The sequence below is a fragment of the Pithys albifrons genome, chromosome 11 (genome assembly GCF_047495875.1).
Source record: "Pithys albifrons albifrons isolate INPA30051 chromosome 11, PitAlb_v1, whole genome shotgun sequence".
Taxonomy (NCBI): domain Eukaryota; kingdom Metazoa; phylum Chordata; class Aves; order Passeriformes; family Thamnophilidae; genus Pithys; species Pithys albifrons.
Genome location: NC_092468.1, coordinates 25,452,385 through 25,466,179, shown reverse-complemented (window position 1 = coordinate 25,466,179; position 13,795 = coordinate 25,452,385). Strand labels below are relative to the sequence as shown.

The 13,795-nt window shown below is 46.6% G+C and overlaps 1 protein-coding gene across 1 annotated transcript in view; it reads left to right on the top strand.

The window, feature by feature from the left end:
- RSRC1 (arginine and serine rich coiled-coil 1) overlaps positions 1-13,795 on the top strand; it is a 107,881-nt gene that overhangs the window by 15,880 nt on the left and 78,206 nt on the right. The gene's annotated exons all lie outside the window — the stretch shown is intronic.

The following is a 13,795-nucleotide window of genomic DNA, read 5'->3' as shown; positions in this document are numbered from 1 at the left end:
ACTGACTGGGAAAGGGGCAAACACAGCCCTTTATTGGCTGGAAGAAACAAGGAATAACCAGGCAGCCAAAGAACAAGGTTGGGCACGTGCAGACAAGCTCTTAATCTATAACAATACTTTGAAAATACCTCCTGTGGAAATGGATCCAAGAGTTTTCCAAAGAGCAGCAGACAGGAGCCCTCTCAGAAGTCAAGCAGTGCTCTTTAATCAGCATATTGCTTTGGAAATTCCAGCCCGAGCCATCCCATGCTCCTGTGATTGCTTGGGTTTCTTTGCCTGGTTGTAGCTACTGCAGTTACTACTCCTGTTGAGTATTGATCTGCTCCTTAGGATGTTTTTCCTGCTGTCAGATGAACACCCTTCTGTGCCATCAGCTGTACAGACCCACATGGTTATGCAAGGATTTAGTGTAAATATTTTGTTTGTCTCTTACTGCTGGGGAAGTTTGAAGCCTTTGGTCCATTAGAATACATATTTAATATGTATTAATATATATGGAATTCAGATGTTGTAGCTTTTTATCCTGAGACTTCAAATAAAGTATAATTCAGGTTCCTGAGTTGGCTGGTGTGATCTTCAGTCTTTCTGTGGTTGGTCACATCAAATCATGTTTATTTTTCCCCAGTAAATCAAACCCTGCAGTTTCATTTAAGCCTTTGTGCTGTTCCAGGTTGTTTCTCCCATAGTCTCTATGAATCCAGTGTTGAGTTCCAGTACTTTTTCCAAGAGAACTGAGCAGTTTGTGTCCATGGCTGTCCTGGGAGGCCACGGAGGTGAAGCAGGAGCTCTGCAGATGTCCTGGAGCACCTGGAGGACATTCCCAGCCCTAACTGACCACTTTGGGAGGTCAAACCTCCCCAGGCAGAGCCAGGGGTGCTCCAGTTACCAGTGAGGGCACAGAGCTGCCAGGGGCAGGGCCTTTGATGCCTCTCATGGGGATAAACCAAAACTGCAGCCTTAAGAAAGCTCTGAGTGCATCAGTGCTGCTGGTTCAGAGCTCAGCACTGAGCCTGATCTCACAGGCACTTGGGGCTGGTGCTGCAGGTGGTGTGGGCACAAAGGGGTTTGGAACAGAGCCTGGTGTTTTTGTAACCCCTTTTACTCCTCCCTTTGGGTAAGGTGTGTTTGCAGGTTGCTTTATTGTAGTGCTTTAATTTGCTGTTTGGAAAAGGTACTCAAGAATATGATCCCTTAGTGGAGAATTGGTTTTGATTTCAGCATCTCTACATTTTAACTTCCTTTCCAATGCTCTGTTTGGTGCTGCCAAAGCTCTGGCCATGAGCCAGAAGTTGTTCTTTCCTGCCTCAGACCCCTCTATTTGCTCTGTAAATTGTTGCTCTCTCCAGAGCTCATTCCTGGGAGTGAAAGGGTGAAATCAGAGTGAATTAGAGTGAAATTAAAACGAACATCAATTTATTGATATGACTGATATTTAAAAACATAGTATTGTTTATCTATTATATATTAAAGTATATTAGAATAATGTACTGTAATATAATGTATAATATTCTGTATGATACATAATGTACAGTTATATTACAATATTATTGTATGGCAATATATTGTTATTGATATGTTAAATTATCATTATTATATTATTACACTGACACTTTTATCAATATTATTGATACATTTAAATAGTAGAATTTAGTACTGTAAATTTACTGTTTACTCTATACCCATCTTGTCCTCCTAATTCTAATAACAAATGGCAGTAACAGAATCCAGGGAAAAATATGTATTGCTGCCAAAAAATTGGTTTACAGTATTTTTTCTCTGGGATGCATCAGAATGCACAGAGCCTGGGCAAGGGAAACAGTTGCCCTGAGAAAGGGGAATACAAAGCTCAGCCCCGTGTGGATTCCAGGAGCTCAGCCTGAGTTTTGTTGGATGCACTGAGGTTGTGGTGCTGCACTGGGATGGTGTCACAGCTTTGTGGGTGTGACACTGAAAGAGTCTGGAGGGACAGCAATGGCTTTAAACAGAAACAAAGGGGGTTTAGGTGGGATATTGGGAAGAAATTCCTGTCTGGGGAGGTGGGGAGGGGCTGGGATGGATCTCCCAGAGAAGCTGTGGCTGCCCCAGCCCTGGGAGTGTCCAAGGCCAGGTTGGACAGGGCTTGGAGCACCCTGGGACAGTGGGAGGTGTCCCTGCCCAGGGCAGGGGTGGCACTGGGTGGGCTTTAAATTCCCACCCAAATAGATTGAATCACTATAAACCACCATCCATGTCCTGGAATTCTTTGTTCCCTCTGCCCAGGATTTCAGCCACTGCTGTGTGAGAACAGGACAGGCACTGATGCACTGAGGGGTCTGGGACCTTTCAGACAGATTTTATCCTATGAAAGTCAAATGCCCTTCAAGATCCAGGTGCAGCTTCCAGTTTTTGTTGGTCTCATGACCAAAGTTTGCTTTGGGAGTGAGTTCATGGCAGATTGAGCTGATTAAAATTGGATGCTGTGACCTTTCCTGTGACTGTCCCTTCCTCCTTTGGTGCTGGTTCTCCTCCCACATCTGTTCTTTGAGACACTTGGAGTTTTCCAGTTTCCAAGGGAAGGCCCTGAGTCTCCCAAAAATCCAAGAGCCAGTAATGGGGAGCTGATGACTCTTCATCTGGTCCTAATCCAGGTTTATTGGCACCAACCCTTGGCCCTGTCGGAGTCGTGGCAAAGCTGCACTTGACTTCAGTGATTCCAGATTTTCCTGAGGTGTGATGGTAGAGGAAGAAAAGGTTATAAAAAAATAGGTGATAATTTCAGGCATGTGTAGAGTCTTTGCCCTTGTGCTGTTAAAATAGGGTTTGAGGGGACTATCTGAGCAAAAAATGTGGTGTTAAATATGTGATTGCATTAGGAAAATTGTGAGAGTGTCTGTTTGTTTTCTCTTTGTATAACTGGAGATTTATTTAAGTACAATGTGTATTTAAAACAATTAAAATCTAGGATAAGATAAAGTTTAACATCTACACCATCATTTTAACCATAACTCAAATATTTTGATTGCATTCTTGTAAATTTTTTTTATTCTTGGGTTTTTGTTTTCTGCCAATATTTACGTGCAGAGCTCCCCAATGCTGTGCCACAAATGCTTTCAATATGGACTCAGTCAGCCCCAAATATTCCTTTAAAAGAGTCTCCACTTGTGCCTTTCACTGGATCATCTCATCTGGTAATGCAAAGTGAGAATCTCTCAATGAATTGAAAGGTTTAGATTATGCTGAGCTCAAGTCATGACTGAGATTTCGTTGTAATTCTCTACCACTGATTTATATCCCAGCAGTGAAGGCAAAGGCAGTAGTATGGTTTTATTATTTTAAATTATTCATATACTCTTAGGTATCTCTTTTTTTATACTCTTAGATATCTGTTTTTGCTCTCTAGTTTTTGGTTCTCCTCTGTGGAAACATGCAGGGATGAGCTGCATTGTGATAGAATTTAAATTAATCTGTGGCATAGCTCTGAAAATCTGTTCCTAGTCCATATCAAAAAGATTTGCTAAAAGTTTGCCTGTTAAAGCTCTGAGCTTCTTGATTGGAGAATGGGGGGAAAAATAAGAAACCCCTTTTCCTATTTTTCTCCTATATAGTCTTCTTGAAGTTCTTCCAAATTAGATTTTAAATGCCAATTAGGAGGTTGAATATACTAAAATAAAAGCAAATACAAGCAAAATGGCCTCACCTTATGGCTAGTTGGGCTTTCTCTCTCAAAAGCAGAACCTTTGCTCTGAGCGTGGCTTTGAGAAAGATATTCAGCCTAATGAACACATTAATTAGAACCATAACTATTTATAAGATAATTAGAAGCGAAGCACGGTAAACTGGGCTTTTCCTGCAATTACTGGAGGATTAATTACTGGAGGTAATGAAGTGGCTTTTTCAATGCATGAAGGTGAAGCAGAGAGATGTGCGAGGCTTTTGTGCGCCGCATAATCGCGCGGCTTCGTTAGGGATGCACTTAAAAAGCCTCCCCACCAAAATGACTGCCTAATTATTTCTAATTGGCACGACTCTGTGTAGTCATTGAGCTGTTTGTAGCCATTTTAAGGTTCATTTAACTATCCTCGGGGCCATGTGATAGATGGAAAAAAGGAGCTGCTGCTCCGCGCTGGCCTTGGCTGGCGCCGTTAATCAATGCCGGGGCTGGGGTGGAAATGCATTTGCTCATGCAGAGGTCAAAACCTGAAGTAGTCCAAGCAAAGTTTGGCTTTTTGAAGCCACTTGACTGCATTCATTAGCAATTAGTAAAATAATTGTGGCTGTCGCTATATTTGGATTTCCACGCGACTCGGGGCTCTTTCATCACCGGCCCTTGGTGGGGCATTTTGGCTTCCCTGGAAAGCTGCTCCTCTTCCCACAGCCCCCTGGAGCAGCTGCAGTGCAGTGGCACATGCTCAGGTGCACTCCTTTCTTCACTCATGTGTTCCCTTGAGCAGCTCCTTTGCTCCCGACACATTCCCAAGGCCACACCTTGAGTGTTGTGTTCAGTTCTGGGCCCCTCAGTTCAGGAAAGAGATTGAGGGGCTGGAGCAGGGCCAGAGAGGAGCAACGAGGCTGGAGAAGGGACTGGATGTGGCACTGAGTGTCCTCTTAAACTCCTCCAGGCACAGAGAATCCACCATGTCTTGATCCAACCCCACTGTGATCACCAGCCCAGGGCACTCTGTGCCCTGGGCTGGTGATCACAGTGGGGTTGGATCAAGGGTTGGACTTGATAATCTCAGAGGACTTTTCCAACCCAGCTGAGAAGGGACTGGAGCACAAGTGCTGTGGGGAGAGGCTGAGGGAGCTGGGGGTGTTCAGCCTGGAGAAGAGAAGGCTCAGAGGTGACCTCAGCACTGTCTGGAACTCCCTGAAGGGAAGTTCTGGCCAGGTGGGGGTTGGTCTCTTTTCCCAGGCACTCAGCAATAGGACAAGGGGGCACGATGGGCTCAAGCTCTGCCAGGGGAAATTGAAGTTGGAGATCAGGAGGAAACTCTTTGCAGAGAGAGTGCTCAGGGATTGGAATGGGCTGCCCAGAGAGGGGGTGGATTCCCCATCCCTGGAGGTTTTTCAGCTGAGCTTGGCCATGGCACTGAGTGCCATGATCTGGTAAAGGGACTGGAGTTGGACCAAGGGTTGGACTCGATGGTCTCAGAGGTCTTTTCCAACCCAATCCATTCTATGATTTCCCAGGGGATGTTCCTAACCAAGGATGCCACTTTAGGGCTTTTTTGAGGAATCAGTCACCAGGCATTAAAAGAGCAGCCAAATCTGTGATGTTTCCCAGAGTTTGGCACTGAGGGGCCCCTGTTTCCAAGATGTTGACAGCTCTGGGTCTCCAGGAAAGCTGTGTAAGAATCCTGATTGCCCAAAAGCTCCCCCTTGGGTTGGTGCACAGCCACCATCAATGACTGCACCAGAAATGTTGGGACCACCACTTCAAAATGCCCCTTTTTAGGATGTTTTAATTAGGCTGGAGTTACTTTATCTCCCAGTGTCAGATTTAATGTGACATCCCATTAGGAAAGTGTCTGGGAAGGTTCTCGGGGTGGGTGTAATGAGGACCATGTGGGGGGTGTTGGCAGCCAACACAAGCCATGAGCACTGCTGAGCAAATTGGGGGCCAAGAACAGAAAGGGCAGCCTGGGCAATTTTGGCACAAAAAGGTGATTCTAGTAATGTGTTAATACATTATTTGAAAAATTATTCTTATGGTTTAAGGTTGATTGAAAATAGTTATTCATTAAAAAACCCGGTAAAAATGTAATTTATTTGTGAAATATGACTTCAAATAATAGATATTGCTTCAAATAAGAGGTGTTAGTTCAAATAAAAGCCAAATATCTGAATAATACAGTCTTGACCTTACCCAGACCAGGCCTTACAGAGGCAGATCCAATCCCAGAGTTGGTGCAATTTATGGAGCTGGAGCTCAGTAACCAAAGAGCCCTCAAGTGTCCAGTGTGTTCCAGCTGGGGTTGTTGCAGGTGTTGTCACCCCATCCAAGGAGTGGGTGATACCCTGATGGCCTGGGGTTAATCAGTGTACCCATGTGCTAATTAGAACCCAAAGTGCTGGGCAGGGCTTGCTCTTTGTGCTCTTGGCAGCACTGAGGGGTATCCAGAGGAGAACTCGAGCCCCAGGGACCTGCAGTGGGAGCAGCAGCAGGACCAGCAGGGCTGGGGAGGAAAGGAGGTCTGAGACATGAGAATACTCAGCCAGGTGTCTGCTGGTGGTGTCACCGTGGGCCTGGGGCTGTCAGTGACCCCTGGGGAGGCTCTGGAAGGTGCCAGAGGGTGCCAGGCATGTCCTGGTTTGTTACCCTGGGGAGGCTCTGGAAGGTGCCAGAGGGTGCCAGGCACCTTGTCCTGGTTTGTTGCCCTGGGGAGGCTCTGGAAGGTGCCAGAGGGTGCCAGGCACGTTGTCCTGGTTTGTTAGGTTGATAGTGTAATACATGTTACACCTTTCAGCCCTAAGCTCTCCCCACGTGCCCACTCCCTGCCCTCCAGCATTCCCATGGTGCTGTCAGACCTCTGGGAGTTGGGATGGGGCTGTTGGGAACAACTGTGGAAGGCTTTGAGCAACTCAGAGATGGGGAGTTACTTTTGGAATTCCTGAACTGCATCACTTGGGTGGTGGAAAGAAAAGGGGTTTGTTTTCATTCCTCCAGGCTGGGCAGTGGAGCTGAGTGAGGGACAGCAGAGCTGCTGCAGGGACAGGGACAGGGACAGGGAGCCTGGGGTGCTGCTCTGGCCTCACCCCTGGGTGGTTCTGGGCTTGGGAGGTTCTTTGGTGTTCTAAACAAAAAGCAAAGCTTGGAAGAAAACTTGGAACCTTCATTAAACAAAGGCACAGGTATGAAACATCACCCAGGCATTGGTCTGATCACCCATCTAAGCTGGGACTAACACCAATTAGTTTGTGCTCATCAACTGGTCACAGCAGGCATGGCACATTTTAAAGTGTAATAATAGTTTAATTGGCTTATTTTGTTGTTTCTCTTTCCAGTATGTTTTATTTTACAGTGTTTTATGTAACAATTGCAGGTTCTATAATGAATTTACCTTTTTTTTTTTTTTTAGAATACTAAGTGAAATTTTCAGTTTCTTCCTTCTTCTTCCTTGGAGTTTTTAAATTAGAGTTGGGGCTTGGGTAAAACAGACCTGGGTTAGAGGTGATAACTCCCAGTAAAGCAGATTTTGGGGCTGATAGACCTGGCAGCTCCATCCTCCTCCTCAGTGTCCAGGAATGAGCTGTTAATATTCATCCAGGAGAATATTAAAACCAGACCAGGCTTCCCTCTATCTACTTTGTGCCTGGAAAATACAAAATATTACAGCAGGATGCATCTCACTTGCATGTAAATTAGAAAATTATCCTTGCATTTATAGGGTGTACACTGAGCTACACTTGAGGTCTGGAACTTCCAGACTGCTTTGAATGAGAAGGGATGGGGAATCAGAGGGGGGGCTTTGGCTTTTTTATTTAATATCCCCAACACTGTTCTAACTTCTGGTTCTTTGTTATTTTATTCCCTAAAGTTTGTGAGAATTAGATCCCAGGATTTTTTCTGCTCAGTCATGATGTGGCTACAGGAGTGTAGGGTGAGAAAAAAGTCTTGTTTCAAGGCAGACTCTGAGATGTGAGAGCAATTCATGTCATGTAAAACCAGCTGTGTTCTGAAAGTGATGGTCCTAATCCACCTGATACAGTTCTGGAAGTTCTTTTCCACCTAGTTGTTGGTCTCCTGTAGGTTTTCCAACTCTTGGCTGGAGTTCTGTGTGTTGTCAGCACTGGCTGTGGAGCCTTTCCAAAGGGAAAGGGCACAGGATAGTCAGGGCATTGTGGCAGAGGGGGCACCTGCCCCTTCCTTGGCACTCAGGGGAGGCAGAGCAGGAGGTTTGTCTGGAGAACTCCATTTGCACCAAACCAGCTCCTTGAGAGCAGGAGCTCCTCCCTCAGTCCTGCTCTGGCTCCATCCCTGTGCTCTTCCTGCAGCTTTTGGGTCACTTCTGTTTCAAATGCAGGGATTTGATCTCCTCCAGTGTTTGATTGTGTCATTAACCCAGAATTGTTTGTCCCTGGGCTGAGTCAGTGTCTCTGCAAATGTTTCCTCAGCTCTGCAGACAGGGCTCTTGGTTGGCCCATGTCTTTATTTCCTCCTGCTTTTCCCTGGCACTGGGGATGCTATTTTGTAAATCTTAAATATTCCCTTGTTCTCAAATATGTTTTTTCACTTACCAACTGGCTCAACTGCTGGGTTGAAACAACTTCTTTTTCTCTCACTACTGTTCTCCTTTCAGGCTTAAACTCTGGCTCTGCTGCTGCCTCGTTTTGTTTTCACTCACCTTATATTTAACAATAAATAACCCCCCCATATCATCTATATTTAACTCCCTCAACTACATGCATTTTAAAATTGCAGACTAATGATGACCTGACATGTTTTATAGATGTACCATTTTCCCATTAAAAATATATATATAATATTAATAATTTATCTCCTCTGAACGACTGCAATTGATACTTGAAATGGTTTTACCTTTCCAATAACTTGTACATGATTTTTTTTCCTGGTGGTGAAGTTGAGTTAAACAAGAAACTTTCTCTTGATGTGCTCTGAAAGAGAGTGTGGCATTTTGCTGCATTCCCTGTGCCTTTGCACTCCTTATTAGCAGTGGGAATACCCAGGTTTGATGCAGAGCAGTTGTCTTGTTGTGGCCCAGACTTTGGATTTATGGCTGAAGTATTAAAGAGCCCTGAATTTGTTGGGTTGGTTGGTGGCTATTGAGCCAATAATAATCTAATTATTGCTGTGGCAGGTGAGAGACACTTAGAAGAAATCCAGGGGAGGGCTTGACATGTCAGGAACGTCCTTTGGAGTGGGGGTTGGTGCTTGATAACAAAATAGATGATTTTTTCCCAAACTAGCCCTCAGTGGAAGAGCTCAAGGAGAAGAAAACAAGCACTGTCTTGGTTTTGGGCTCTGACTCCTCTTTCCTCTTCCAAAAAAAAGCCTGTGAGTGACTCTTTTGCAGGGAGGGGTTTTGCACAGGGGCTTTTGGCCCTCTCAGATACATCCAGAGCTTCAGTGCCCCATAATTGGGGCAATCCTGAACGGCCCTGACCTCATTTCCTTTAGAACAATGAGAATTAAGAGTTGCACGTTTTATTAGGCTGATATTCCAGATGTAGTGTACATTTAATTAAGTGTAGTTTCCTTTAGCTCATGGTATGTGGCTCTGCTTTGTGTCGCAAATTCTTTCTAGTTTTACAGTTCCCCACATGTTTCCCTTCGCCGCCGAGGCTTTTGCTGGGAGGGTTTAAATCACTTGAGCATGCAGCAAAACAGCTCCCATTCAAACAATAAACGCCATTTTAAAAAGCCTTTAGATCTTCTGGCACTTCATAAATATAGATGTATAAAAACATTATGCAGTTGTAGTGCCCACCTGCTAATTAAATGCAGATTTCCTCAAACTTGTTTTAAAATCCGCTTATTTGTTTCAACTCGGGCTCTGCTCGGGGTACATATGGCCCTTGTGAAACTAATTATGCTTATGGAGCAGCTGGGAAATTTAGTGCAACTAATTTTATCCAATATTTTACATTTTAATTGATTACCTGTGAAGAAATTAGCAAATTAACACTTATTGTGCAGTCGCTGAATGGCCTTTTATGGAGCCTTTTGGGTTTTTGTGGGCAGCCCGAGCGCTGGTGGAGCAAAACCTTCCTTGGGGCTGCAGGTGGGGAAGGTCGTGGTGGGCCCTGGGTTGGGTGGGGTGGCAACTTGGGGCTCCAGGGTGATGCCAAGCATCTGTGTGTTCTGCAGCTTGGACATGAAAAGCAGATTGGGAAGTAATGGCTTTTCACAGAATTTTGGGAACATATGGGCTTATCTGGATCTGAGAACCCTTTGAAGGGCTTTGAACTTGGCTAAATGACTTAACCTTTGGCTTGGTGGGTGGGTGCTGGTGGGTGTCACTCTGGGGGAAGGGGGGCCCTGCTGCAAATTTGCTCTCCAGCCTCATTTTTTTTCCCCTTTTTCTCCAGTAGTTCTGTAATTTGAACATTTTGGGATTTGCTGTAATGGGACTAATCAGGATTCTTGTTGTTTTTCAACAGTAATAAAATAGGAAATCTTTCTTCTCTGCCAGATCTGTGGACTTCTGTTCTTGTTTAGTGATGAATTAGTGACACACAGGACTTTTTGTAGCTCCTTTTGATGAAGTTTTATCTTTATTTCCTGGTCTGTAGATCTTGCAAGATACTTTACTAGGAATTGAAGGGAGCTTAGGGAAGGGTGGAGAGGGATTTCACAAGGGCATGGAGGGACAGGACAAGGGGGAAGGAGCTGGAGGGGAGGGAGGGGAGCTTTAGGTGGGATATTGGGATGAAACCCTTCCCTGGGAGGATGGGCAGGCCCTGGCACAGGTTGGGCAGAGGAGCTGTGGCTGCCCCAGCCCTGGGAGTGTCCCAGGCCAGGTTGGGTTGGAAAGGACCTCAAAGCTCATCCCATCCCACCCCTGCCATGACAGGGACACCTCCCACCAGCCTGGGGTGCTCCAAGCCCTGTCTAACCTGGCCTGGGACACTCCCTGGGATGGGGCAAAGCACTTTGTGCAATGATGGAAAATCCAGGAAAACTCATCTTTGGAGGAGTCTGAGCAGCAGAACTTGCCATTTGTGGGAGCTCCTCAGTTGTGTCCCAGCAATGTCACCCTGTCCCTCACCTGCATGGCAGGGACAGGGAACACAAACTGCATCAGGGGTGTCCTGTCCCTGTAAAACCCAAAGGATAAACAGCAGTTTGGGGTCTGGGATTATGAATTTATGGTGTGAGGGATTGCAAATGAAACAACAGTGGCAGCTTCTGGTAAGAAAATTATTTATCAGTTTGTCAGTGCTCTCAGAGGATCATTATCACAAATCTGCTGCAATAACTCGACTCTTCTATTTTAAAAGCTGTTTTCTGCATATGAATCATCCCTGGCACTAGTTCTGCTTAGCCTTGGGAATGAACAGGGATCTGGGATTGGGGCATCTGGCTCATCTGAGCTCAGTGTGTTGTTGTTTGCACCTGCAAAGGTAGATGTGAAATCAAGTTGAGATCTGAGCTGAGAAACTGAAGTTTTTTAGCAGTAAGTCCTTGGGATTCCTCAGTCATTCCTGTTTCAAGGACTGCCCCCTTAGGTGAGGAGCAGCCTTGCAGCAATTAAAGGTGGCTTGTGTTGCCACAGAGCTCCTTGGTTTTGTTTGGTTTGGGGTTTTTTGCTGTTTTGGACTTTGCATCTTGCCTGCAGAGTTCTGAGCACTCGGGGTTACCTGTGAGTGCTGAATTTAGGGCAGTGCTCTGTAACTCTCTGCTGCCTCAACGTGATCTTTGTGCCAACTGAAAATTAGACTTAATACCCAGAATACTCTCTTAGATGAAAAATACCTCTCCCTGAGGACTAAGAGTGGGTGGATAAATTTGTGATGACATCCTAAAACCCCATTTGGGGCCAGAAATGCCCAGTGGTTGCTGACACACCCCTGGGGAGGGGTAGTTTGACCTGTGTAGGAGTGGTGGTGGTGGCAGCAGTGACTGGAGTTGTGGAGCTGCTGAGGAAACCTGACCCTGGCTCTGCCCTCTGGGCAGGAACAGGGCACTGACCCCCCTGGGCTGGACAAATTCCAGGCTCAGCAACACCATTCAGGCCAAGGGTAATTTATGGCCTCATCTGGATGTGGGGTTTGCTTTTGCTCAGCCTGTTGTTGGGTTTTATTAAGCAGTTGTTGCTTTTGAGCTGGAGTGATTTTTGTGTGTGACTTGGGTTTTAAAGGTCTTGGAAGTTTTGCACTCCAGGAGGTGCTAAAGACATTTTTATATTGTTTTAAAAATTGTGCTTCCCCCAATCCTCCTGTTTTTCCATCAGCTCTTTTATAGAATTCCAGATTCCCAGACTGGTTTGGTTGGAAGGGACCTTAAAGCCCATCCAGTTCCAGCCCTGCCATGGACAGGGACACCTTTCACTGTCCCAGGTTGTTCAGGTGGTCCTTGTAATAAAAACTAACACAGACTTGTTTTCCTAAATATTCCTTTTCTACTCATGTACCAGGAAAAGGTGCACAGGTCCATGATAAATTAATAAATAAAACTTAGTGTCTTCCAAAAGAAATTCAGGAGTAATGAAAAGATTTTTTTGGATACATTTGGGAACAGTCAAAGTACTTCTTGATCTTTTTTTTCCACTCAAGTTTATCAGGAACAACATGGATTTATCCCAGAGGAGTGGATAACATGGTTGGGAGTGGAGTGTCCTGTGTCCATGGAGGAACTCAGCTCAGTCAGCAGTTGCAGGGAGTGGAGTGTCCTGTGTCCATGGAGGAACTCAGCTCAGTCAGCAGTTGCAGGGAGTGTAACCCAACCCCAGAGAGATGCACAAACCTTGCACTTGTGTGCAGTTCCTGGCATTGTTGGGCTCCCAAGCTGGAATGTTCACACCTTCTGAGCTGCCCCAGTGCAGCCATCGAGGAGGGGTTTGGGCACATCCCTTCTGCTGTTCTGATCACTGATAATGGGCTTGATATGGAAACACACACTCTGTAGCAGCTGAACTCAAGAATTCCAAGTGTAATGTTCAAGGAAAAATTTCCTTCCTGAAGAGCTCCAAGATGAATTTGGTGATGGATGAATCCTATGCAGTGTGGTTTAAGTTATTTTACATATTTGTATGTATAATTTATGGGGTTTGTATTTATTTATTTATTTTATAGTCTCCCTTCAGAGTAGAAACAGTGTTTTCTTTTTCACTTCTTTAGCTGAATAGACGGTTTCAGGGGATTAAATGACTGAATATGTTACATTATTCCATGTGTTATAGTTACTGAATGTGATGTATGGAGTGTGTTGTGCAGTTGGTCTTTGTGCCAGTGGGCAGTGCCAGGGCAGTGGGCAGTGCAGGGACTGTGCTGAGCTCTCTGTCCCTCGGCAGGTCCCGCTCCCGAGCGCGTCAGTGATCCCAGAGCCACAGCAGTGGGCAGTGCCAGTGGGCAGTGCCAGGGCAGTGCTGAGCTCTCTGTCCCTCGGCAGGTCCTGCTCCTGAGCGCGGCAGCGATCCCAGAGCCACAGCAGTGGGCAGTGCCAGTGGGCAGTGCCAGGGCAGTGCTGAGCTCTCTGTCCCTCGGCAGGTCCCGCTCCCGAGTGCGTCAGTGATCCCAGAGCCGGGGCAGTGGGCAATGAGCAGTGGGCAGTGCCAGGGCAGGGGTTGGTGCTGAGCTCTCCCTCCCCTCAGCAGGTCCTGCTCCTGAGCACGGCAGTGGTCAATGGGCAGTGGGCAGTGCTGAGCTCTCCCTTCCCTTGGCAGGTCCCGCTCCCGAGTGTGGCAGTGATCCCAGAGCTGCAACTGTGGGCAGTGCCAGTGGGCAGTGCTGGGCAGTGCTGGGCTCTCCCTTCCCTCGACAGGTCCCGCTCCTGAGCACAGCAGCGGGCAGTGCCAGTGGGCAGTGCTGAGCTCTCCCTTCCCTCGGCAGGTCCCACTCCTGAGCATGGCAGTGGGCAGTGCCAGTGAGCAGTGCCAGGGCAGTGGTCAGTGCCAGGGCTGTGCTGAACTCTCCCTTCCCTCGGCAGGTCCCGCTCCTGAGCGTGGCAGCGATCCCAGAGCCACAGCAGTGGGCAGTGCCAGTGGGCAGTGCCAGTGGGCAGTGCCAGTGGGCAGTGCCAGGGCTGTGCTGAGCTCTCTCTTCCCTCGGCAGGTCCTGATCCTGAGCACAGCAGTGGGCAGTGCCAGTGGGCAGTGCCAGGGCTGTGCTGAGCTCTCCCTTCCCTCGGCAGGTC